This window comes from Mixophyes fleayi, chromosome 4, assembly GCF_038048845.1.
Source record: "Mixophyes fleayi isolate aMixFle1 chromosome 4, aMixFle1.hap1, whole genome shotgun sequence".
In the NCBI taxonomy this organism is placed as follows: Eukaryota; Metazoa; Chordata; class Amphibia; order Anura; family Limnodynastidae; genus Mixophyes; species Mixophyes fleayi.
This window is the reverse complement of record NC_134405.1, coordinates 180970685-180996772: the sequence shown is the minus strand read 5'-3', so window position 1 is coordinate 180996772 and position 26088 is coordinate 180970685.

The following is a 26088-nucleotide window of genomic DNA, read 5'->3' as shown; positions in this document are numbered from 1 at the left end:
TCGGGAAAGGCGATCGGTGACCACCCACACTACTGAGAACCCTCTGGAGGAGGGTAAATCTGTGATAAAATCCATGGAGAGATGACTCCAAGGTCGATCCGGAATTGGCAGAGGCTGCAGCAGACCGTATGGAGCCTGACGAGGGACTTTATTCTGAGCGCAAGTGGAACACGCCGTCACAAACTGTCGAACGTCCGAACGGATAGCCGGCCACCAATAACTACGGGAGATAAATTCCAAGGTCTTCTTTATACCGGCATGACCAGAAAAACGGGAGGCATGAGCCCATTTAAGGAGTTTAGTTTGGAGATGTGGAGGAACCAAAGTCTTCCCGTGAGGAATGATCACCCGAGTAGGAGTAGTAGCCAAAATACATTCTGGATCTAGAATAGACCTAACACTCTCTTCTTCGGTATCCATAGAATCAAAGGAACGAGAGAGGGCATCAGCCTTCTTGTTCTTGGACCCTGGTCTGAAGGTAATGATCATATTGAATCGTGAAAAAAATAACGACCATCTGGCCTGACGGGGATTGAGGCAGGATGCAGTTTGTAGATAAAGCAGATTCTTGTGATCCGTAAAAATAGTAACAGGAAATCTGGCTCCCTCCAAATGATGTCTCCAGGCCCCCAAGGCCAATCTGATAGCAAGTAGTTCTCTGTCTCCAATGCCGTAGTTTTTTTCGGTGGATGAGAATTTACGAGAAAAGAAGCCACAGGGAGAAAACTTTCCAGTAGAATTCTTCTGAGACAAAATAGCTCCTACTCCAGTGGAGGATGCGTCAACTTCGAGAAAAAAGGGGAAGGAAGAATCTGGCTGTTGAAGAATAGGTGCCGATATGAAGGCTTCTTTAAGATACTTGAAGGCCTCTACCGCCTCTGGTGGCCAGGTCTTAGCGTTGGCAGATTTCTTGGTCAGGGAAGTGATGGGAGCAATAACAGACGAAAACCCTTTAATAAAGTGGCGGTAATAATTAGAGAATCCAATAAACCGCTGGATGGCCTTAAGTCCAACCGGTTGGGGCCAATCAGAAATCGCCTTTAATTTCTCAGGGTCCATACGTAATCCGGAGCCAGAAACCACGTGACCAAGAAAAGGAAGATGCGTTTTTTCAAAGACACACTTGTCCACATTACAGTACAGATGATGCGACCGAAGGCGTTGGAGAATCAAGGAGACATGATGGCGATGAGTAATAATATCAGGTGAAAAAATAAGAATATCGTCAAGGTAGATGACAACAAATTGATACAGGAAATCCTGAAAGACTTCGTTAATAAAATTTTGAAAAACCGCAGGAGCGTTACAAAGTCCAAATGGCATGACAAGATACTCAAAATGCCCATCGTGCGTATTGAACGCCGTCTTCCATTCATCTCCTTGTTTAATACGGATAAGGTTGTAGGCCCCTTTCAAATCCAGCTTAGAAAAAATTGAAGCTCCCTTGATCCTATCAAAGAGTTCAGAGATTAATGGTAAGGGGTACCTATTCTTTTTCGTTATGGCGTTGAGGCCACGGTAGTCTATGCAAGGACGCAGTCCGCCGTCCTTCTTTTTACGAAAAAGAACCCTGCTCCTGCTGGTGACGAGGATTTCCGGATAAAACCCCTGTTTAGATTCTCCTTAATATATAGGGACATGGCCTCTGATTCGGGTAGAGATAATGGAAATACCCGTCCTCTAGGTGGTGTCTTATCCGGCAACAATTCAATGGAGCAATCCCAAGGTCTATGAGGGGGTAGCTTGGAAGCCTCCTTTTCACAAAAGACATCAGAAAACGAATGATATTGAGGGGGAATACCGGAGGGTGTTGGGAGACAGCCCATAGCGGGTCTATGAATCCTGGGAAGACATCGGGAATGACACTCTGAACCCCATGCAAGAACTTCCGGTTTCTGCCAATCTAAAGTGGGGGAGTGAAGTCTGAGCCAAGGTAGGCCTAAGATCAACGGGTTGATAGCCTTTGGAATGACTAAGAAGGAGATTTCCTCAGTGTGCAAGGCTCCAATGCGTAGAGACATGTTAACAGTTCTGTTCTTAATGGATCCTCCAATGATACGACTGCCATCTATAGCTGTAATGGCAATAGGTGGATCTAAGGGTTGCCTAGGCAATGATAACCGCTCTACAATGTCAGCTCGTAAAAAGTTCCCTGCTGCACCGGAGTCAATAAGCGCTGGAAGAGACAATTGTTTATCAGTATATTGCAGAATAACTTGGATAGAAAAACTAGAATCCATAGGAGAGAGAATGTTCATACCTAACTTAGTCTCTCCGTCATCAGTTAGGTCCGATCGTTTCCCGGGCGCTTCCCACATTGACTCAGGACATGACCGGGTTCCCCGCAATAAAGGCATAAACGATTCTTGAACCGCCTCTCTCTTTCCTCCTGGGATAAACGTGCTCTTCCCAACTGCATAGGCTCTTCCTCCGGTGTAATAGGACTTTGGAAGCGAGGAGCCAAACGGAAGGTAGATCGACGGGAACTCTCTCTTTCCTGAGTGCGTTCACGGAAACGTATATCAATCTGGTTACAGAGAGAGATCAAGGCATCCAGGTTAGTGGGTAACTCTCGGGCTGCTAGCTCGTCCTTAATACGATCGGACAAGCCTTGCCAAAAGGTGGCCACTAAAGCTTCATTGTTCCAACGAAGTTCGGCCGCCATAGTGCGAAATTGAAGGGCATACTGGCCCAGAGTAAGGGTACCCTGGCGCAGACGGAGGAGTCCAGAAGCTGCACTGGAGACTCGTCCGGGTTCATCAAAGATGCGTCTGAAGGTTTCCAAGAAAGTGGCACAATTATGGAGAATGGGGTCATCATGTTCCCAGAGAGGAGAAGCCCAGGCAAGCGCTTGACCAGACAATAAAGAAATAATATAGGCGACTTTAGTTTTCTGTGTGGGAAAGTTCCCGGGCAAGAGTTCGAATTGAATAGCACACTGGTTCAAGAAGCCTCGGCATTCCTTAGGATCCCCATTGAACTTGGGTGGGTTAGGTATGCGGAGTTGAGAGGTGGTGGGGGCAAATACAGCTGAACCGCTTGGAGCGGGGGCAGGCTGTGGGGCCGGAGCAGGTGGAGGATTAGGAGCTGCCACCTGAGCTGCTTGGAGCGTATCCAACCTGTTAGACAGAGTCTGCAGAATCTGTAATAACTGTTCTTGATTTTTCCCCTGTTCCTCAACCTGAGCCGCTAAGTTATCCAGTAGTACTCTCGCAGTGGGATTCCCTGTCGCTTCCATCAGTTAGATAATGGTCAGAGCAAACTGTTACGATCTTGATGCCTTAGTCAGTATTAGCACAGGCTTACCTAGGGCGCGGAGTCTAACGGCCTTCCGGTCTTCACCAAGAACCACCGCAAGGTAGTGTGGGCTTAGCTGCCGAAGAACCGCAGGTCGCGGCCCCCAGATTAGCCTACTGACGTAAGGGAGAAAGTTCTAAGTGATGGCAGGCAGACAAGAAAATAGACAATGCGGTGCAAGTACAGGCACTAACCGTGAATTCCAGGCGTAGTAGGTCTGGAACAGAAACCGGTAGATCCACGGAGGCAATGGGTGCGTGGCAGGATCCAGAGAATAGTCGGTAACACAGCCGGGTCGGTACACAGAAGGTATCAGGTATACGGTGCCAGAGGGAGATCCAGAGAATAGTCGGTCACACAGCCGGGTCGGTACACAGAAGGTATCAGGTATACGGTGCCAGAGGGAGATCCAGAGAATAGTCGGTCACACAGCCGGGTCGGTACACAGGAGGTATCAGGGATACGGTGCCAGAGGGAGATCCAGAGAATAGTCGGTCACACAGCCAGGTAGGTACACAGGAGTAGGAGGAATAGAGGGGTTAACAGGGAGCAGGATCACAGGAGTCAGGACACAGGAACTGTAGCCAGGAACAGGAAACACATTGCTCTGACACAGGCAGCGTGTCAGAGCAGGGAAGATATAGGAGTTTGAATTCCCCGCCCAGGAGTCACATGATCAGCAGCAGAGAGAAGCAGGAAGTGCGGCAGCGCTAACGGAAGCAGCGCTGAAGACATGGACACCGCTGTCAGCTCCCGCTGACAGCGCAGCGGAACGGGGAAGGTAAGTTCCTAACAGTAACAGAGAGAAGAGGGTAGGGGCGGATTGGGAACTTAAAGTGGCCCTGGAAAAAGTTCTGGAAGTGGCCACACATAGGAGGCAAAACAAACTGTGGGCGGGACCAACACAAAAGTAGGCGGAGTTAACTCAATTATCCATAACCACATCGGTCATCAGTGGAAGGTGAGGCTAATGCAACACGCAGTGGTAGGCGGAATCACAAATAAATAGACACAAAGAAAGGCTATAAAGAATTGTGCAATACCCAAGTATTTAATGAGGGGAATTAATTTCCCACCAAACAATGCAACGTTAAGCGTATTACCGTTAATACAGTAAATTGAACCCGGATTTCTGCTCGCGGCTCCCTGAGTAATTATGCACACTATTACCATGATAAAGGTAATAGTGCGCAGGCCGCGTTACTTTTCACAGTAACGCAGCCAATTGAATTCTCTCCAATGAATGTAAAGAACTGAAGACTGGGATGCAAGAGGAGTGTGACTACATTGTGTAAACAAAAAGACATTTGACACACCGCATAGGCAGGCCATGCCAGCCTACTATCTCATTCATTTTTGAGATCTCTCTCCACTTCCTATAGCCCCCCCCCCATCAAGTATTTAACACTGACTGAATTGCTTTTTATGTGTGCGAGTATGTGGTACGTAAATTATATTTTAATCTACATGGACTGACATGCATGAATAAAATGCTGGTGTTCCACATAGATGTACAACATGTTCGTAATATATAAATAAACAGTAATAATAATAAGTAAACGCTATGCAGAAGAGTAACACTGAGTTTCCAAATTTACAGGATAATCCATTCAATTCCTAATGAATTTACTTTCAATACCTGCTTAAAAGTGACCTGGTAAAAAAATTAAGAAAGAAGCCAGTGCTGGAATATTGCAAGGATAGCAGCACTGTCAGGTGTGAGAGTACCACTGTTCTGCAGTAGAATCAAATCATACACAAGTAACATGCTCTCATAATAAGAATAAAAACCTTAATGCTGCAAAATAATGAGGATGAAACACAATTTTGGATGTTAGAAGACACAGGAAGATGACGCAGTAGGCTGGCAAGCAGAACTGTTCCACAAGGAAATTTTGTTGCCAATGATTATCTGATATTAGCTCAGTACTCTCAGAGAGTGTTCAGTTCAGGTCACTTCCCCATAGGAGTGCGCAGAACCCTTCATTAGTGTGTGCACCCTGGGAAACCGAGGGACACTCTGTGCCGCAGCTCGCTGCCGGAAGGGTGTGTATAGCAATGTGTAGGGGGAAAGTGCCTAATAGGGTCCCTAGTTCATATAACGCCAAACAATAGTGTCTCCAGTTCATATAATGCTAAACACCAAACAACAGTACCCCCAAATTAATCACATTGCACCAAACAAGTTCCCCCAAATCGATCACATTGCACCAAACAAGTGCCCTCAGATCATATTATGCAAAACAATGGAGCCCCTGATCATATTATGCCAAACAATAGTGCTCCCAAATCATATTATGCCACACAGTAGTGCCACCAGATGATAATATGCCACACAGTAGTGCCCCAGATAATAATATGCCACACAGTAGTGCCCCAGATAATAATATACCACACAGTAGTGCCCCAGATGATAATATGTTACAGAGTAGTGCCCCAGATGATAATATTTCACACAGTAGTGCCCCCGGATGATAATATGTCACACAGTAGTGCCCCAGATAATAATATGCCACACAGTAGTGCCCCAGATAATAATATGCCACACAGTAGTGCCCCAGATAAAAATATGCCACACTGTAGTGACCCAGATGATAATATGTCACACAGTAGTGCCCCAGATGATAATATGTCACACAGTAGTGCCCCAGATGATAATATGCCACACAGTAGTGCCCCAGATGATAATATGTCACACAGTAGTGCCCCAGATAAAAATATGCCACACAGTAGTGACCCAGATGATAATATGTCACACAGTAGTGCCCCAGATGATAATATGCCACACAGCAATGCCCCAGATGATAATATGTCACACAGTAGTGCCCCAGATGATAATATGTCACACAGTAGTGCCCCCAGATGATATGCCACACAGTAGTGCCCTCAGACAATAATATGCCACACAGTAGTGCCCCAGATGATAATATGTCACACAGTAGTGACCCAGATGATAAAATGTCACACAGTAGTGCCCTCAGATGATAATATGCCACCCAGTAGTACCCCCAGATTATATTATGCCACCCAGTGGTGCCTCAGATGATATGCCACACAGTAGTGTCCCTAGATGATAATATGCCACACATTACTGACCCCAGATAATAATATGTCACACAGTAGTGCCCCCAGATGATAATATGCCAGACAGTAGTGCCCCCAGATGATAATATGTCAGTGGTGCCCCCAGATGATAATATGCCAGACAGTAGTGCCCCCGGATGATAATATGTCACACAGTAGTGCCCCAGATAATAATATGCCACACAGTAGTGACCCAGCTGATAATATGTCACACAGTAGTGCCCCAGATGATAATATGCCACACAGCAATGCCCCCAGATGATAATATGTCACACAGTAGTGCCCCAGATAAAAATATGCCACACAGTAGTGCCCCCAGATGATAAAATGTCACACAGTAGTGCCCTCAGATGATAATATACCACACAGTAGTGCCCCAGATGATAATATGTCACACAGTAGTGACCCAGATGATAATATGTCACACTGTAGTGCCCCCAGATGATAAAATGTCACACAGTAGTGCCCTCAGATGATAATATACCACACAGTAGTACCCCCAGATTATATTATGCCACCCAGTGGTGCCTCAGGTGATATGCCACACAGTAGTGTCCCTAGATGATAATATGCCATACATTACTGACCCCAGATGATAATATGCCACACAGTAGTTCCCCCAGATGATGATATGCCACACAGTAGTGCCCCCAGATGATAATATGCCACACAGTAGTGCCCCCAGATGATAATATGTCACACATTAGTGCCCCCAGATGATGATATGCCACACAGTAGTGCCCCCAGGTGATAATATACCACACAGTAGTGCCCTAGATGATAATATGTCACACAGTAGTGCCCCAGATGATAATATGCCACACAGTAGTGCCCCCAGATGATAATATGTCACACATTAGTGCCCCCAGATGATGATATGCCACACAGTAGTGCCCCTAGGTGATAATATGCCACACAGTAGTGCCCTAGATGATAATATGTCACACAGTAGTGCCCCAGATGATAATATGCCAAACAGTAGTGCCCCAGATGATAATATATTACACAGCAGTGCCCCAGATGATAATATGCCACACACTTTTATCCCAATTGAAATTGTGACACACACTTAAACACTAAACACAGCTCTGTTAGTATCTCCTTCCTGTGTGTGGTGACCCTGCAAGCTACAGCCCACCCTCAGTGGAAGGCAGTTTGGTGATTTACTTCAAGGACTGCTTCACTGTCGGCCGGCGGGGTGCCCCCTTGTGGTGAGATTAAAAAAAAAGAAGGAAAGAAAAAACGATGAATGAAAAGATCAAATAGCAGGCGGCCTCAAAAGTCCACTGACCTACCAGGAAAATTCCCGGTAGGGCCTATGGCCAATCCGCCCCTGGAAGAGGGTAGTCAGACAGGATGGGTTGGATTCATGCTGAGAGCAGAAGTACACTAAGAGGATCCAGGAGGAGTGGTCACAAACAAGCCGGGTCTGTAACATTCCAACAGCAGAGAAGAGATCCAAAAGAATGGTCAAGCAACAAGGTCAAACAATGGAAACCAGGTAGAGCCAAGCAATGAGAATACAGGAGAGATGTCAGAAGCTAACCAAGGTCCTTTACTGGAGATCAGGAAACATAAGAAACAATAGTAATGCTGGAGCTGGGGGACGTAATACTCTGGCACCTGCATGATGCCAGAGGCAGTGTTAAATAAGGAAGGTGGTCCAATGAATAGTGCCGGTAGCGCAGCGTTTCTGAACGCTGCCGGAAATTCCAATAGCATCACGTTGCCTAGCAACGAGAACATACGTGCACAGTAGAGCTGGTGTGAGGAGAGCCATGACCAGACGCAGTAGAGCGGGCAGAAGGCGGCTATCCAGGCACAGAAGAGGGCTGGCACCTGACATATATATATATATATATATATATATATATATATATACACACATGTATATATATATATCATCATCATCATCATTTATTTATATAGCGCCAACATATTCCATAGCGCTTTACAATTTGGGACAAACATAATAAACTAATAAACAAACTGGGTAAAACAGACAAAAAGGTGTTTGTATATATATATATATATATATATATATATATATATATAAAAACATGTGTATATGAATATATATACATATACATATCTTTATATATATATATATATATATATATATATATATATATATATATATATATATATACACATACGCTAATTAGTGTTAAAATCAGAAAAAAGTAAATTGTAGACTAATTTAGGTAAGTGGGTGGGAGGATTAGTAGATTAGTATGGGAGAGAGGAAATGGTAGCCAAAGGGGAACAAATCCATAATTTATTTATTATTTTTACTCATCTTTTCAGTCTATTCTAAGTCCATGAGCTTATTATAAACCTAGAATATAGCTTTGAAATGAATATGTTTTTACCACTGACAATTGAGATGATTGTGATTTCATTTGAGCTAGAGAGTAATTATATACTCTTGGATCTAAGATTTATAAAGAAAGTGGTGTTCTCATTTAGCAATACACCCAGTACTTTATCTCTGATAAATCACTTTTGTAGTTAAAACAAAATCTTGTTTGTTACAATGTTGGTAGGTTTATCTTATAATTCATATATGTATTAATTCAGTGAAGGCAGAATCTATCTTATCTCAGAGAAAAAAAAGCATTGTTTTAGAAATATATAGACCTCAGTTTTCATAAGTTATGTCTTTTAATAAAAGTAACATTATTTTTACAAGCATCTTCAGTCTTTTTTATTAAATTTATGGCTACAAAGTAGTTTTTTTGTACAAATTAACTTGGTTACTGCAAAAGAAATCATGAACACCTAATTACTGACATTTCTGAGCATGTTTTAAAATGAAATAATTGAAACTACACAAATTACACCCCTTGAAACTTATTTAAATTTATTTTCCCACAACACAAAATCACATTTTTGCATGTGGGTACATTAATCAAAAACAATATACTTGTTGTGCAGTCAGAGATGCTCATCTGCATACCACTGCTGTAATGCATTGTCATTTGAGGTACTGCCACCTTCCTGTCAAGTTGAACCAGTCTGGCCAATTGAACCTCTTGACCATGTCTGCATGCTTTTATGTTTTAAGTTGCTGCCACATGATTGGCTGAGTAGTTATTAAAGAAGAGGGACCTGATTCATTAAGGATCTTAAATTAAGAAGCATCTTATTTAAGTCTCCTGGACAAAACCATGTTACAATGCAAGGGGTGAAAACTAGTTTTCTGTTTTGCACATAAGTTAAATACTGACTGTTTTTAAATGTTTTTTCAATTTAAGATCCTTAATGAATCAGGCCCGAGGTGTATATGTGTACCTACTAAAATGGCCACTACTTATATATATAGGCAGTCAAGATTAATTAATTAATATCAAACTAGGGAAAAAATGCACTAGCAGCCATTGTCTGCTTAGGCATGCTTGTAGAACTACAGATGTCAGCATACCCATGACAGCTAAAGAATGCTGGAGTTTGCGTGTGATGCATCTTTGCTCCTGATGTATCCATATGCCAGTATCGTCAATACACTGTAGTACAATATTACAGTATGTTCTCTACCTGCATGCACTGTTATGTTATGCACTGTTATGCTATGCATACCTACTGGACCCAGCAGCTAAATGTCTCTCTCTGTAGCACAGGACTCCACTGATCAACTGTGTGGTGAAATCCAACTCTCAGTCAGATAGATCTCTTGTCTTTATCCAACTGGAAACCACAAAAACAAATGTGACAAAGCCACCCTAGACTAAGGACTTCAATATCCACTAATGTATTTGCTAAATCCACTTTAAGTTTATTTTTTGGAGACGGTACACCTATGAACATTGGCAAACATAAATTTCAGATTCAAAGAAGAAGAGGAAGAATGTTCTTAAACAGGGCACTCTGAAGTCCACTGAAAGATTATTTTCTATATTTAAAATCTATACATGAAACTAAATACTAACCCAAATACCCAATTCAGCGAAATATTAAAACTTACATAAATGATATTGTGAATGTCAATTAAATAAAAACTTTTCTACCCACTGGTTGCTGTTTGATATTTGTCATTCTAGTTTTTAAACATCAAATGGTATTTTCATGTATTGTTCGGCTAGTATCCAGCTATTTTTGGTTAGATAGATATTCCCTTGCAAATATTCCAATAGTGAAAGTGAGAGTAATTAGCTAGGATTACAGAGCTCTAACAGACATAGAAATATTCTCACCATTATCAGTTTATATTTATTTCAGTATTATGCACTCCAAGAAGTAAACTTAGAGATCCGGATTTGCCTCATTGCTCTACTTTAGAAAATGTGTCTCTATTGTCAGTTCAGATCACTCATTATTGTGTTCAATGTCTCAACATTATTGCATTTTATAGCTCTTATTCAATTATGTTTCAAATAGGTATTGAATAGTGGAAACATATAATACATGATGTTAAATCTTCAGAATAATTGTAATACTCCTTTTCCCAGACTGTCGTTGGGGAGAAGTGTGTTTACTTTCTTCCACTAAATAGCAATCTTCCCCATAATAACTTCTGCGCAGTGCCTCCACCTTTGTCAGGATTCAGTAGTGCCTTAATTGGGTAATGTTGAGTGAAACTGCAACACCAGAGGGAGACTAAGGGAACTCACTGCCTACCTATTTATGACCTCAAACACACAAATGAAATTTCAGTACTCCAGACTAGTCTTTAGAATTCACACCAGCATGTTTATTTTCAGAGGCGTGGGTCACTAAAGTTTTAATTTAGTTTTGCTATCAAAAATATATTTCAACATATAAAAAGGTTGATCTAGAGGTAGGTATTTAATAATGGAAACAAATTAAACATTGGACAAGAATTATCAGAGCAACAGTTTAAGATAGCAGCAAAATGTATAAAAATATGTAAACACAATTTGTACGTTTTCCACTTTCTATTCTCTATCACATTAAGAGGTACTTCTGGCCCACTAATCTATAATTTTCCTGAGAGCATAAACAAAGCTCTAATCACATAACGTTCCTTTAATAATACACTATTATCATGCTCAACCTTGTTTTAAGCAGAATAACATACAGGATGCAATATGGTTTGAAAAGCAGATATCAATGGTCACGTCTTTGGCATCAAGGAGCGACAAAGATGTTGATCCTTACTACTTGTTCCCAGACTTGATATGCACAGATACAACATGGATGAATAAACCAATAGCACAGTCCCACTGAGTCATTTAACTTGACAAAGCACACAGGATTTCCAGTACTAATACTTCTTATTATCTTTTCCTGACAGAATAATAGATCCTTCTCTTTCCCATAAGGTCTACAAAATATTGACGCAGAAACACATATAGTAAATTCAGGTTGTTCTCTCCTTTTTATTATGATGAAGCAACTCACTGTTTCCTTTACTTCAAACTGTGTCACAATTCACACTTGTCATGTTTTCCACTGAAAAGTATTAGCATTTATGGTTTTATACAGTCTCAATCCCAAAGTTCCTATCTCTCTCTCTCTGCACTGTACCCTAGTAATCAGCTATTACTTATCCCACTGGTCTCTAGCTTCCACTGGCAGCATGGCTCCTCTCAGACATGGAGTCTGGCAGCCGCATCCACTCCTAACCAAACGGTCTCTTCTTCTCTCTCCTAACTTACTCCTCCTCCAATCTCCTGTTCTCACTTCTTGGTACTTCAGTTACCAACTCTGCTTCTTGTCTCTGACAAGTCTTCTCTCTCTCTATCTACATTCCCTGTCTCTCCACCCGCTTCACAAATGATCCTCTCTCTGCTCTCAAGCTCTGTCTCCCTTCTTCCCAGCATTCCTCTCTCTGTTTCATGCTCTGGACCAAACTGGTGCGATTCTGGGCAAATCATCCGCAAGCATGCTGGTAGATGCAGTTCTTGGACATAACTTCCCTGTTCAATTGCGCGGTCCATTACGGATACCGGTGTTACATAATCAAAAATTGTTATATTCATTGGGCTCTGTGTGATGCTGTCTGCAACAATAACTAGCTGATAAATCACAATTAATTTCACACAGGGCGGCCATAGCCAATTCAGTCACTCATAATCACACCTTATAGATAGTCTCTAATTAATTCAAGTAGTGAGTAAAAACGTTTATTTGTAAAAAAAATTTTTTATCAGCAATCATTTTTATTAAAGTTTTGCAACATATGGGGTACAGAAAAGAAGAAGGAAGTCAAACAGAAGGGGTGGGGGGAGAGGGGCACACAGGGAGCCCGCTCGCAGAGAGGGGATAGTTGATCAGTGAGTGTTACAACATAAAAGAAACCGCAGGTTATAAAGATACAGAGAAAAAATTGGCAAAGCATTGTAAAGAGAAAGAAAATGTCAATGCACAATGTGATAATATAGATATTCTCAGGAACATCACCAAGAGGGCCACTAGTCATCCCGGAGGGGAGTCAGGAGAACCTAAAGACACCTGAGTAGGAGAGAGGCAAGAGGTTCCACTAGTTGCTTCAGGATATGACCTAGTAGGTATCAGTCATGTTTAGGGACAGAGGTGGGATAAAGGAGGAGCATCACCTCAACCGGGTCCATATCTATAGGTCCCTCTCAAAACGACGGATATGAAGTCAAATATCTCTCACCAGAGTGGTTGTATGACTGGGCATGTTCAAAAGACATGAAATATATCAGCTATTTGAGCACATTGACGCCAACAAGATTTCATTTGGGAGGACCAAATGACATGAATCCTGATTAGGGTACGGTAGAGCTTGTTAACTAGTTTAACATGCATCTTAGTATGATTAATTCACTTAGACATACATTGCAATATAGTGTAGATAATTTCCCACTGCGGGGGATAGAGGGTGAAGTTGATGACCCACTCCCATCTTATTTGGGAGGGGGCCTTGGGGGATGTGATGAGAGATTGGAGATACTGATTCCAGAAAGTTATTCCCCCCATATTGGAGCCTTTTGTCAGCCTGTCTAGCATTTGGGCAGGATGTAGAGTCAGGGAGTGAGGAGTCTTGGATGCCGAACCTATCTAGTGGCGTATTTGGGCGCACTTAAACATATCTTTGGTGGGGATGTTAATGCGCTCCTGGATAAGGGCAAAGGAGAGAAAAAGATCCTGAGCATAGAGATCTTTAAGGGAGGTCAATCCCTTAAATAGGACCTGAAGGGAGATGTAACAAGTAGGAAGCGATAGCTTGGTATGTCGGCTCATTAGTCTATCCCAAATCTGCAGAGCATCTGAAAGGGAGAGGAGACGGAAGGAGGGCAGTGGTCGAGCATTTCTAGGGGTCCACAACAAGTCTAACAGGTGTTAAGTCAGATAAAAGCCCCTTTTCAAGTCTACCCATGGTTTAGCATTGGGAGGGGGGGGGGGGACCAGTCCCTGAGGTGAGATAATATGCAGGCCTCTTGATAATAGGCTAGGTTGGGGAGGGATAAACCACCAGGCTGCTTAGAGAGGGTCATGCATTGATAAGCTAGGAGGTGGAGATTTTGTTTCTGGACATAGGTTGTCATTAGTTTATAAAGGAGGTCCGTGTATCATTTGGGGACAATATAGGGTATGGTGTGAAAGAGATACATTAATATCAGAAGAAGTATCATCTTAAAAGTAGCAATACGGCCAAGCCAGGAGATTTCGTAGCCGATCCAGCTCTTAGTCAATAACATAATATGCAGAAGTAACAGGGCAAACTTGACATCAAATATATGAGCGGTGGTAGAGAAATGCCAGGCAAAGTAGGGATTTCTGAACCAACATGAAAGGAAACTTCCGCTGCATAAATGCGAGGGAGGACGAGGGGATGTTAACAGGCAATGCTTCTGATTTGGTGATGTCAAATTTATAGAAAAAAACAGCACTATATCAGTCCAAAGTGAGCTGCAAGGCCATCAACGAGATCTCTGGGCTGGTAAAAAATTGCAATACATCTGCAAACAAACACAGTTTATGAGAGGATGAATGGAGAGTGATCCCTGGAAAGTTAGAGAAGGACCCATGTTAGTGCTTGAACCAGTTGAACGCGTGGTTTGTGACTTATCTAGTTTAGGGTCTAGAGTTAAGTTAAAGTCTCCCAACATAATCAGGTGGCCCTGTTGTACACTGGACAATTATATGCATAGTGATTTGAAAAAAGGGATCTGACGTGAGTTGGGGGAATATAATGAAACAATGGTCACCATCCTCTCATCCAAGAGTCCAACTAGGATCAAGTAGCGACCATATTTATCTTCTACTTTTATTTGGAGGGAGAAACTGACCCGCATGTTAAACAAAACACACACACACCATTCCTCTTAAGTGGCCTGTTAGCAGAATAGAAAGTTGGGATTCTCGAATCACGAAACATGGGGGGGGAAGAAAAGTGTCTCTCCTGTAATGCTACCACATCTGCTCTACGTTTGTGAAAGTTTGTAAGTGCGAGTCTATGCTTGTTGGGGAAGTTCACACACCTAATATTCAGATAGGAAAATTTAACCATTGTTCATACTATCAGGGGGATGCAGCTGTGGATGTAAGTGACTAGAAAGGTATAACCCAGGAGCAACCAGTGGCTGGGGGGAGGTCTGCGTGAGCGGGCCTCAGGTCTGCCACTTTATCCTTAAGGAATGAGACTTCACTTTGGAGATGGTCATGGATGTAAGCAGATCATTGTGGGATTCCTGAGTCATTAAGGAAAGCATGGCAGAAAAGCAGTAAATATGATCCTGGACAAAACCATGTTACAATGCAAGGGGTGCAAATTAGTTTTATTTTGCACTATTTTGCACATAAAGAAAATACTGACTTCTTAGTCATGTAGCACACAAATACTTCATAACGTTATATTTACACTGATATGTAGAGTTGATCTAGGACATTCTTTACCCCAACTATAAATCTGTATTTTAAATTTACCACCCCCTCCAATGAAACATGGTTTTGCCGAGGTGCAAAGTTACTCCTTTCTTTTTAATGACTCAGGCTCTTAATCTCTAGGTGATGTGTACAGTCTTCCATTTCCACAATGTCTGTTTTCAGACCACAGAGCGATGTCCAAAGTTCGTAAGACAGATCCAAACTAGGGACATTCAACATGTGATGCAGAGTAGGGGCAGTGAGCATTCAACTCTGAGTCGGAACCCAGAACAGGGAGAGATGAGGATGATGGAAAAAGCGACAGTCTCTTTAGCTAACGTAGGTTGAGATCCATCCTTACTGGAAGGAGGCGACTCCGTTTTAGAGGAGGCCTTTGGCAAGAAGCGATCAGGGGGATGGGGGAAAGAGTGTTAGGTTTTTGCTTCTTGGGTGGCATGGTGGCCTACAGGAATACTTCAGCAAGCAGAAAGATCAATGTTCCGTCTGGACACAATGACTGTAGATACAAAGATAGTCACATGGGTGATAGGACCTACATTACAAATCAGGCATACTCCATCAACTTAAAGAAGTAGATTAGTAGAATATGAGAATGGTGACAGGCAGAGGCCAGATGCAGTCGGTGAGATGGCACTCTGGACTGGTAACGTCCCGCTAAAACTTCAAGCACTGAAGGGGGTATGTTACAGACAAATGTCCTGGGTCAGAGAGATGTAATGTTGCAGGTGATGAAGGCGAGATGTGGAGCATGTCTCACAAAGAACAATGACAAATGGCAGGTACGCGACCTGTTGAGAGGGAAGCACTCTATACCTTTGATGGTGAGTGACTTGTAGGTCTTTATCTTGTTCAGATGTTTTGAGTTTGAATGCTTGTCTATTGGTGTAACAGATTTGTTTGTGTGAGTTGTAGTATTCTGAGTTGGTGGCTGTAAGAGAAGTAAGGCCATTTTTTCCTTTTATGATCTCTTTTGTATGGGTAATTGACTGTGTGGCAGCTGAAAGTTTTATAGTTGTGATGATAGGAAACGGCCATTATATGGTAGCAGAGCTGCAGCTGGAGAATATGGATCATAAACAGCCCAGCACAAGCGAAAAATGCAGATTGGCCCACAGAGCTTATTTCTTCCTTTTGTTTTTTTTCCACTCCTACGCTATTATTAACCTCAATAACATTCAATAACAATCATTTCCACTAATTTCCAGTCTATTTTGAACACCTCACACCTCACAATATTGTTTTTAGGCCAAAAGGTTGCACCAAAGTAGCTGAATGTCTAAGCTAAGCGACACAAGTGGGCGGCACAAACACGTGGCCCATCTAGTAGTGGTACTGCAGTGGCAGACAGAAGCGACACAAGTGGGCGGCACAAACACGTGGCCCATCTAGTAGTGGTACTGCAGTGGCAGACAGGATGGCAGTTTGAAAAACTAGGCCCCAAAGAGCACATAATGCCAAAAAAAGTGGTGCAAGATGGAATTGTCCTTGGGCCCTCCCTCCCACCCTTATGTTGTTGAAATAGGACATGCACACTTTAACAAACCAATCATTTCAGCCACAGGGCCTACAAAACTGTGGCTGATATGATTGGTTTGTTTGGACCCCCACAAAACGAGCTGGCAAAGAAAAAAAAGAGGTGCAAGATGGAATTGTCCTTGGGCCCTCTGGTGATCAGAGGTACTGCTGCTAACACATAAAATGAACACAATTAATAAAGTCTGATAGTCCAGGAGGCAGGAGCTGCCAGGCAAAGCAGTATGCACTGCAAGGGGCTTGCGGGCAGATCCTGGCAGGTGGTATGCGGACGAAAGACTGACTTTGATTTCAAGAAGGTTACAAAAGGATCTCCAGAACTGTGCTATAAACTGAGAACCACGATCCGACACGATATCAGTAGGATGTCCGTGGAGACGGAATATGTGCTGGATGATCAGGATAGCCAAATCCCGAGCACTAGGGAGCCTGGGTAACAGTATGAAGTGTGACATATTACTGAAACGGTCAACCACCACCCATATGGGGTTATGTCCTGCAGAGAGTGGCAGATCGACTATAAAGTCCATTGACAAGTGTGTCCAGGGTTTTGCAGGGATAAGCAATGGAACCAACTTGTCTGCAGGACGACTCCTGGGGACTTTATTCTTGGCACAACTCTCACAAGAGAGGACATAACTAGGGGTGTGCACCGGCCACTTTTAGTGTTTTGGGTTTTGGGTTCCGATTAGCTTGAGGTTTTGGGTTCGGATATGTTTTGCCAAAACACCCCACTCAAGGTTTTGGTTCTGATTTACGGTTTTGGGTTCTGATTTTTTTTTAAAAAAAGCATAAAAAGTGCTAAAAAACAGTTTTTTGTTTTTTTTTCACTCCTACGCTATTATTAACCTCAAACCCATTCAATAACAATCATTTCCACTAATTTCCAGTCTATTGTGAACACCTCACACCTCACAATATTGTTTTTAGGCCAAAAGGTTGCACCGAGGTAGCTGAATGTCTAAGCTAAGCGACACAAGTGGGCCGCACAAACACGTGGCCCATCTAGTAGTGGTACTGCAGTGGCAGACAGGATGGCAGTTTGAAAAACTAGGCCCCAAAGAACACATAATGCCAAAAAAAGTGGTGCAAGATGGAATTGTCCTTGGGCCCTCCCTCCCACCCTTATGTTGTTGAAATAGGATATGCGCACTTTACAAAAACCAATCATTTCAGCCACAGGGCCTACAAAACTGTGGCTGATATGATTGGTTTGTTTGGACCCCCACAAAACGAGCTGGCAAAGAAAAAAAAGAGGTGCAAGATGGAATTGTCCTTGGGCCCTCCCACCCACCCTTATGTTGTTGAAATAGGACATGCACACTTTAACAAACCAATCATTTCAGCAACAGGGCTTACCAAACAACTGTGGCTGAAATGATTGGTTTGTTTAGGCCCCCACACAAAAAAAGCTATTCATCTCTCCCTGTGCAAACTAAACTGGCTCTACTGAGGCAAGATGTCGTCCTCATCCTCATCCTCTGATTCCTCGCCCCCTTCAGTGTGTACTTCCTCATCCTCACACATTATCAATTCGTCCCCACTGGACTCCACAATCACAGGTCCCTCTGTAGTCTCTGGAGGCCAGTGCTAGTCTTGATTGAAGAATTGATAATTCATTTTTATGAACATCATCTTCTCAACGGTTTTGCAGAAGCAACCTCCTTCGCCGCTAACTGACCAGGTTCCCCGCTGCACTAAAAACTCTTTCGGAGTACACACTGGAGGGGGGACAACTCAGGTAAAATAGAGCCAGTTTGTACAGGGGCTTCCAAACTGCCTTTTTTTCCTGCCAGTAAGAATAAGGACTGTCTGGCATGTCTACTTGGATGGTGTCAGCAAAGTAATCCTCCACCATTTTTTCAATGGTGACAGCATCCAATGCAGCAACAGTAGACATGTCTGCAATGGTTGGCAGGTCCTTCAGTCCGGACCAGATGTTCTCAGCATCCCCGCCAGCGGGTCATTTATGAAATCTCAGCTGTTTCCTCACAGCAACAGGTGCGGAAGAAAGTGAAGGAGGAGCTGTTGGCATGTCACGGTCCTCTTCAGAGGACAATCTCCTGATAAGCAGGTCTTTGCACCGCTGTAGACTTGTGTACGCCGGAAACAGAGACACAACATACTCTTTAAACCGAGGATCGAGCACGGTGGCCAGAATGTATTCCTCTGACTTTAAAAGAGTGACCACCCTCGGATCCTGGCAAAGCGTACAAAGGGCTTCATCCACAAGTGCTACATGCTTTGTGAGATCGCAATGCTTTAACAGCTCCTCCCTCACTTTCTCCAGCTGCTTCTGCAACAGCCTGATCACGGGAATCACCTGACTCAAGCTGGCAGTGTCGTAACTGACTTCTCGTGTGGCAAGTTCAAACGGCTGGAGAACCTTGCACAACACGGAAATCAGTCTCCACTGCGCTTGACTCAGGCGCATCCCCACTCCTTTGCCTATGTCGTAGGTGGCTGTGTAGGCTTGAATGGCCTTTTTGCTGCTCCTCCATCCTCTGCAGCATATAGAGGGTGGAGTTCCAGCGCGTCACAACCTTTTGTTTGAGGTAAAGGCAGGGCAGGTTCAGGCTATTTTGATGTTGCTCGAGTCTGCGGTAGGCACTGGCAGAATGCCGAAAGTGTCCAGCAATTTTGCGGGCCACCGCAAGCATATCCTGCACACCCCTGTCACTTTTAAGATAATGCTGCACCACCAAATTTATTGTGTGGGCAAAACATGGCACGTGCTAAAAATTGGCCATATGTAATGCCCGTACAATGTTACTGGCTTTTTCCGACACCACAAATCCCCAGGAGAGTGTAAGTGGGGTAAGCCACTGCGAGATAATTTTCCTCAGTTTCTCTAAGAGGCTGTCAGCGTTGTGCCTCTTATTAAAAACGGTGATACACAACGTTGCCTGCTTTGGAACGAGCAGGCGTTTTGTAGATACTGCTACTGATGGTGCTACTGCTGTTGCTGCGGAAGGCGATGCATCTACCCAGTGGGCTGTCACAGTCATATAGTCCTTAGTTTGCCCTGAACCACTTGTCCACATGTCCGTGGTTAAGTGGACAGTGGGTACAACCGCATTTTTCAGAGCACTTAGGACACTTTTTCTTACTTCTCTGTACATCCCGGGTATCGCCTGCCTAGTGAAGTGGAATCTCGATGGGATTTGGTACCAGGGACACAATACCTCCATCAACCGTCTAAATCCCACTCCACTGATGGCGGACACCGGATGCACGTCTAACACCAACATAGCTGTTACGGCCGCAGTTATCCGCTTTGCCATAGGATGACTACTGTCGTACTTCGTACTCATGGCAAACGACTGTTGTACGGTCAACTGTTTAGTGAAAGACGTACCGTTCTTACGACTTCCCCTCTGGGAAGATGACCGACTACCAGCAGCAACAGCAGCAGCGGCAGTATTAGGCGTAGCTCTGCAGGATCCTCCGGAAGAATCCCGGATTGAAGAGGACTCAGTCATGCCGGTGACATGGCCTGCACTATCTACAATCGAGATTGAGGAGGAAATTGACGAGGAGGGTGTTGCTTGTGTGGATACAACAGGACCAATGGATTTAGGTGTCCCTGGACAGCTGATGGTCCTAGCCATAGTTCCTGAACTAAACACTGAAATATGAAGGTTATTCAGGTGACGTATAAGGAAGGATGTCCCTAGGTGGCCAAAATCCTTACCCCTGCTTTTTTGAGCTTTACATAAGGTACATATGGCCATACATTTATTTTCCGGATTGGGATAGAAATAATTCCAGACTAAAGAGGTGGATTTCTTGGTCTTCTGGCCATGCATGACGATGGGCTTTTTCTTCCCATGGACAACAACTGTTTCCCCCCCTGGTGCCTCATTTAAGATAACCACATCAGCATCCTCCTCGTCAAGTTCCTCCTTAGCGCCAGCTACATCAATATCCTCCTCCCGGTGTACAACATTTACACCTTCATTAGCCAAATCTGTAACTAGACTGTGGGTGATCCTTCCAGCATATGCAGAGGGCGTGCTGCAAATGGTGGAAGGAGCCACCTCTTCCCATACAGTGATGGGAAGGTCAGGCTTCGCAACGACCAACACCCTTGGACTCGCCTTGGGGATTTGTGATGACATCTCTTTAGAAGGCAGAGTTGTTTGCTGTGTTGTTGATGACAGCTTAACTCTGTTAAATTTTTTAGAGGGGGGGGAGGAGGGCTTAGATCCTTGGGTGAAGCTGAACCACTAGTCATGAACACGGGCCAGGGCCTAAGCCGTTCCTTGCCACTCCGTGTCGCAAATGACATATTGGCAAGTTTATGTTTCCCCTCAGATGATTTTAATTTCCTTTTTTTGCTAATTTTAGTGTACTTTGGATTTTTGCATTTTACATGCTCTCTACTAGTAGATTGGGCATCGGCCTTGGCAGACGACGTTGATGGCATTTCATCGTCTATGTCATGACTAGTGGCAGCAGCTTTAGCATTAGGAGGAAGTGGTTCTTGATCTTTCCCTACTTTATCCTCGTAATTTTTGTACTCCATTATATGCAGCACAAGAGAGCGTACCCCTAAACCACACACACCCGGCAAAGGCTTTCAAAATTATATGCGGAACAGGACAGTACCACTGGACTGGAGTTATATAGCAGTACAAATTCCTTTATACTGCAGGATTAGTGAACGTAGTTTAATATCGAAGTAATAATATTTCTGGACTGCAGGAACAGTGAACGTAGTTTAATATCGAAGTGATAATATTTCTGGACTGCAGGAACAGTGAACGTAGTTTAATATCGAAGCGATAATATTTCTGGACTGCAGGAACAGTGAACGTAGTTTAATATCGAAGCAATAATATTTCTGGACTGCAGGAACAGTGAACGTAGTTTAATATTGCAGTAATAATATTTCTGGACTGCAGGAACAGTGAACGTAGTATAATATTGAAGTAATAATATTTCTGGACTGCAGGAACAGTGAACGTAGTTTAATATTGCATTACAAATATTTCTGGACTGCAGGAACAGTGAACGTAGTTTAATATCGAAGTACTAATATTTCTGGACTGCAGGAACAGTGAACGTAGTTTAATATTGCAGTAATAATATTTCTAGACTGCAGGAACAGTGAACGTAGTTTAATATCGAAGTAATAATATTTCTGGACTGCAGGAACAGTGAACATAGTTTAATATTGCAGTAATAATATTTCTGGACTGCAGGAACAGTGAGCGTAGTTTAATATCGAAGTAATAATATTTCTGGACTGCAGGAACAGTGAACGTAGTTTAATATTGCAGTAATAATATTTCTGGACTGCAGGAACAGTGAACTTAGTTTAATATCACAGTAATAATATTTCTGGACTGCAGGAACAGTGAACGTAGTTTAATATTGAAGTAATAATATTTTTGGACTGCAGGAACAGTGAACGTAGTTTAATATCAAAGTAATAATATTTCTGGACTGCAGGAACAGTGAACGTAATTTAATATCGCAGTAATAATTCTTCTGGACTGCAGGAACAGTGAACGTAGTTTAATATCGCAGTAATAATATTTCTGGACTGCAGGAACAGTGAACGTAGATTAATATCGAAGTAATAATATTTCTGGACTGCAGGAACAGTGAACGTAGTTTAATATCGCAGTAATAATATTTCTGGACTGCAGGAACAGTGAACATAGTTTAATATCGAATTAATAATATTTCTGGACTGCAGGAACAGTGAACGTAGTTTAATATTGAAGTAATAATATTTTTGGACTGCAAGAACAGTGAACGTAGTTTAATATCGAAGTAATAATATTTCTGGACTGCAGGAACAGTGAACGTAGTTTAATATCGCAGTAATAATATTTCTGGACTGCAGGAACAGTGAACGTAGTTTAATATCGCAGTAATAATATTTCTGGACTGCAGGAACAGTGAACGTAGATTAATATCGAAGTAATAATATTTCTGGACTGCAGGAACAGTGAACGTAGTTTAATATCGCAGTAATAATATTTCTGGACTGCAGGAACAGTGAACATAGTTTAATATCGAATTAATAATATTTCTGGACTGCAGGAACAGTGAACGTAGTTTAATATTGCAGTAATAATATTTCTGGACTGCAGGAACAGTGAACGTAGTTTAATATTGAAATAATAATATTTTTGGACTGCAGGAACAGTGAACATAGTTTAAGATTGCAGTAATAATATTTCTGGACTGCAGGAACAGTGAACGTAGTTAAATATTGCAGTACTAATATTTCTGAACTGCAGGAACAGTGAACGTAGTTTAATATTGAAGTAATAATATTTCTGGACTGCAGGAACAGTGAACATAGTTTAATGTTGCTGTAATAATATTTCTGGACTGCAGGAACAGTGAACGTAGTTTAATATTGCTGTAATAATATTTCTGGACTGCAGGAACAGTGAACGTAGTTTAATATTGAAGTAATAATATTTCTGGACTGCAGGAACAGTGAACGTAGTTAAATATTGCAGTACTAATATTTCTGGACTGCAGGAACAGTGAACGTAGTTTAATATTGAAGTAAAAATATTTCTGGACTGCAGGAACAGTGAACATAGTTTAATGTTGCTGTAATAATATTTCTGCACTGCAGGAACAGTGAACGTAGTTTAATATTGCTGTAATAATATTTCTGGACTGCAGGAACAGTGAACGTAGTTTAATATTGAAGTAATAATATTTCTGGACTGCAGGAACAGTGAATGTAGTTAAATATTGCAGTAATAATATTTCTGGACTGCATGAACAGTGAACGTAGTTAGATATTGCACTAGAAATTTTTTTATACTTTTTTTATAAAAAAATATATTTTATTTGTTATTATTTTTGTATAATTTTTTTATTATTTTTTTATTATTTTTTTATAATTTTTTTATAACAATGGACTTAGCAGGACAGAGAACAGGACACAGCACCACTGGACTCAGCAGGACAGAGCACTGGACAAAGCACCACTGGACTCAGCAGGACAGAGCACAGGACAAAGCACCACTGGACTCAGCAGGACAGAGCACAGGACAAAGCACCACTGGACTCAGCAGGACAGAGGAGAAGGACACAGCACCACTAAAAACCCAACCTCACGCTACCCTGATCAATGCCCGACTGAAGATGGCGGCGGCAAGCGGGGAATTTATAGAATCCGAGTATCGCGAGATCCGAAGGCGGGATTTGGAGTCTGAGCCTCGTTTTCACTGTTTCTCCCGCCGGAAATACCCGAACAGTGCTCGGATCGCCCTCGGATCCGCACTGTTCGGGTGGGCTCGAATTGCGATAATCCGAGCCCGCTCATCTTTAGACATAACTCTTGACATCAGCGGACAATAACGACCACCAGACAGTACGGGAGAGGATTTCTGACGTCTTCTGAATTCCAGGATGTCCAGCAGTCTTACTATTATGTGCTTCTGCAAGAACTGCCTTTCTTAAATGAACAGGAACAAATAACCATCCTTCCGGAGTATTATCAGGAGCTAATCTTTGAAACCTTTGAAGCGTGATACTCAGGTCTTGGGTTAACCCAGCATGGACTATGGAAGGCTCAGGATCTGTAACTGGAACATGATGTGCCAAAAAGCTTCTAGACAGAGAATCTGCTCGGACATTTTTAGAACCTGGTCGGTAGGTGATCACACAATTGAAACGGGTGAAGAATAGCGACCAACGGGCCTGTCTGGGATTCAGGCGTTTGGCCGACTGTATGTATTGTAGCTTCTTGTGATCCGTTATAGCAGAAATTATATGTGTAGCGCCTTCCAGCCAATGTCACCACTCCTCAAAGACCCATTTAATCGCCAACAGTTCCCAGTTGCCCGCGTCATAGTTGACTTCTGCTGAAGAGAATTTACGGGAAAAGTAGGCACACGGATGCAAGCGATGAGTATGAGCATCCTTTTGAGATAAGATGGCACCAGCATTGACGTCAGAGGCATCAACTTTAAGAACGAAAGGTACTTCGGGATCTGGGTGTCTAAGGACCTGAGCAGATACAAAAACTTCTTTTAAGGTTTCAAATGCAGTTACTGCTTGGGGCGACCAGTTAGTTGGATCCATTCCTTTGCGGGTCAGGGCGACAATAGGAGCCACAATAGCAACAAAGCCACTAATGAACCTTCTATAATAATTGCCGAAGCCCAGAAACCTCTGCACCGCCTTGAGATTATTAGGTTGCACCCAATCCAGGATAGCTTGGACCTTGGTTGGATCCATGGAGAATCCCTCAGAAGAGATTACGTATCCCAGGAATGATACCTTCTGCACCTCAAACTCACATTTTTGTAGTTTGGCATACAGGTGCTGTTCTCGTAGTTTCTGAAGAACTTGTTTGACGTGACCCCGATGCATAGGTAACGATTTAGAGTATATGAGAATATCGTCTAAATAGACAACCACGAAGTGGTCAAGGAATTCACGAAGAACTTTGTTAATTAAATCTTGGAACACTGCAGGTGCGTTGCTAAGACCGAACGGCATGACCAGGTATTCATAATGGCCAGAATGTGTATTGAACGCCGTCTTCCATTCATTTCCTTCTATGATACGTATTAGGTTATAGGCTCCACGAAGGTCGATTTTAGTGAAGACAGTAGCGCCTCTTAGTTGATCGAATAATTCAGAAATGGGAGGAAGGGGATAGGTGTTCTTAACTGTGATGAGATTTAGTCCTTTATAGTCGATACAGAGTCTTAGTCCGCCATCTTTTTTGGATACGAAAAAACATCCAGCTCCTACTGGAGATTTAGATGGTCTGATGAACCCCTTTTCTAAGTTCTCATCAATATAATCCTGCATGTACTTGGTCTCTGGGCCAGGAAGAAAGTACAATTGTCCTTTGGGTAACTTGGAACCAGGAATAAGCTTGATGGCACAGTCGAAGTCATGATGAGGTGGTAAAATGTCAGCTGCTTTTTTAGAAAAAACATCCCAGAATTCATGATATTGTGAGGGAAGCTACTCGGGAATTGACTGAATAATTCGAAGAGGCATCATTAAGCAAGACTGTGTACAATAAGAGCTCCACTGGATAATTTCTCCTTTTATCCAATCCACCACAGAGTTATGACGGGAAAGCCAAGGATGGCCCAGAATAAACAGAACCGACAGACAGTCGATAAGGAGGAAGGTCAAGGACTCAGAAAGGAGTGCTCCTATGCTTAAATGCAGTGTCGGGGTCTCCCAAATAATCTTGCCACCAGGCAGTGGACTCCCATCAAGGCCACAGACAGGAATAGTAGACTTGAGTTTCACAGTTGGAATTCCAGTAGAACAGGCAAACTCGATATCAAGAAAGTTGCTCGCAGCTCCACTATCGATGAAGGCCGACAAGGCCATGGAACTGGCACC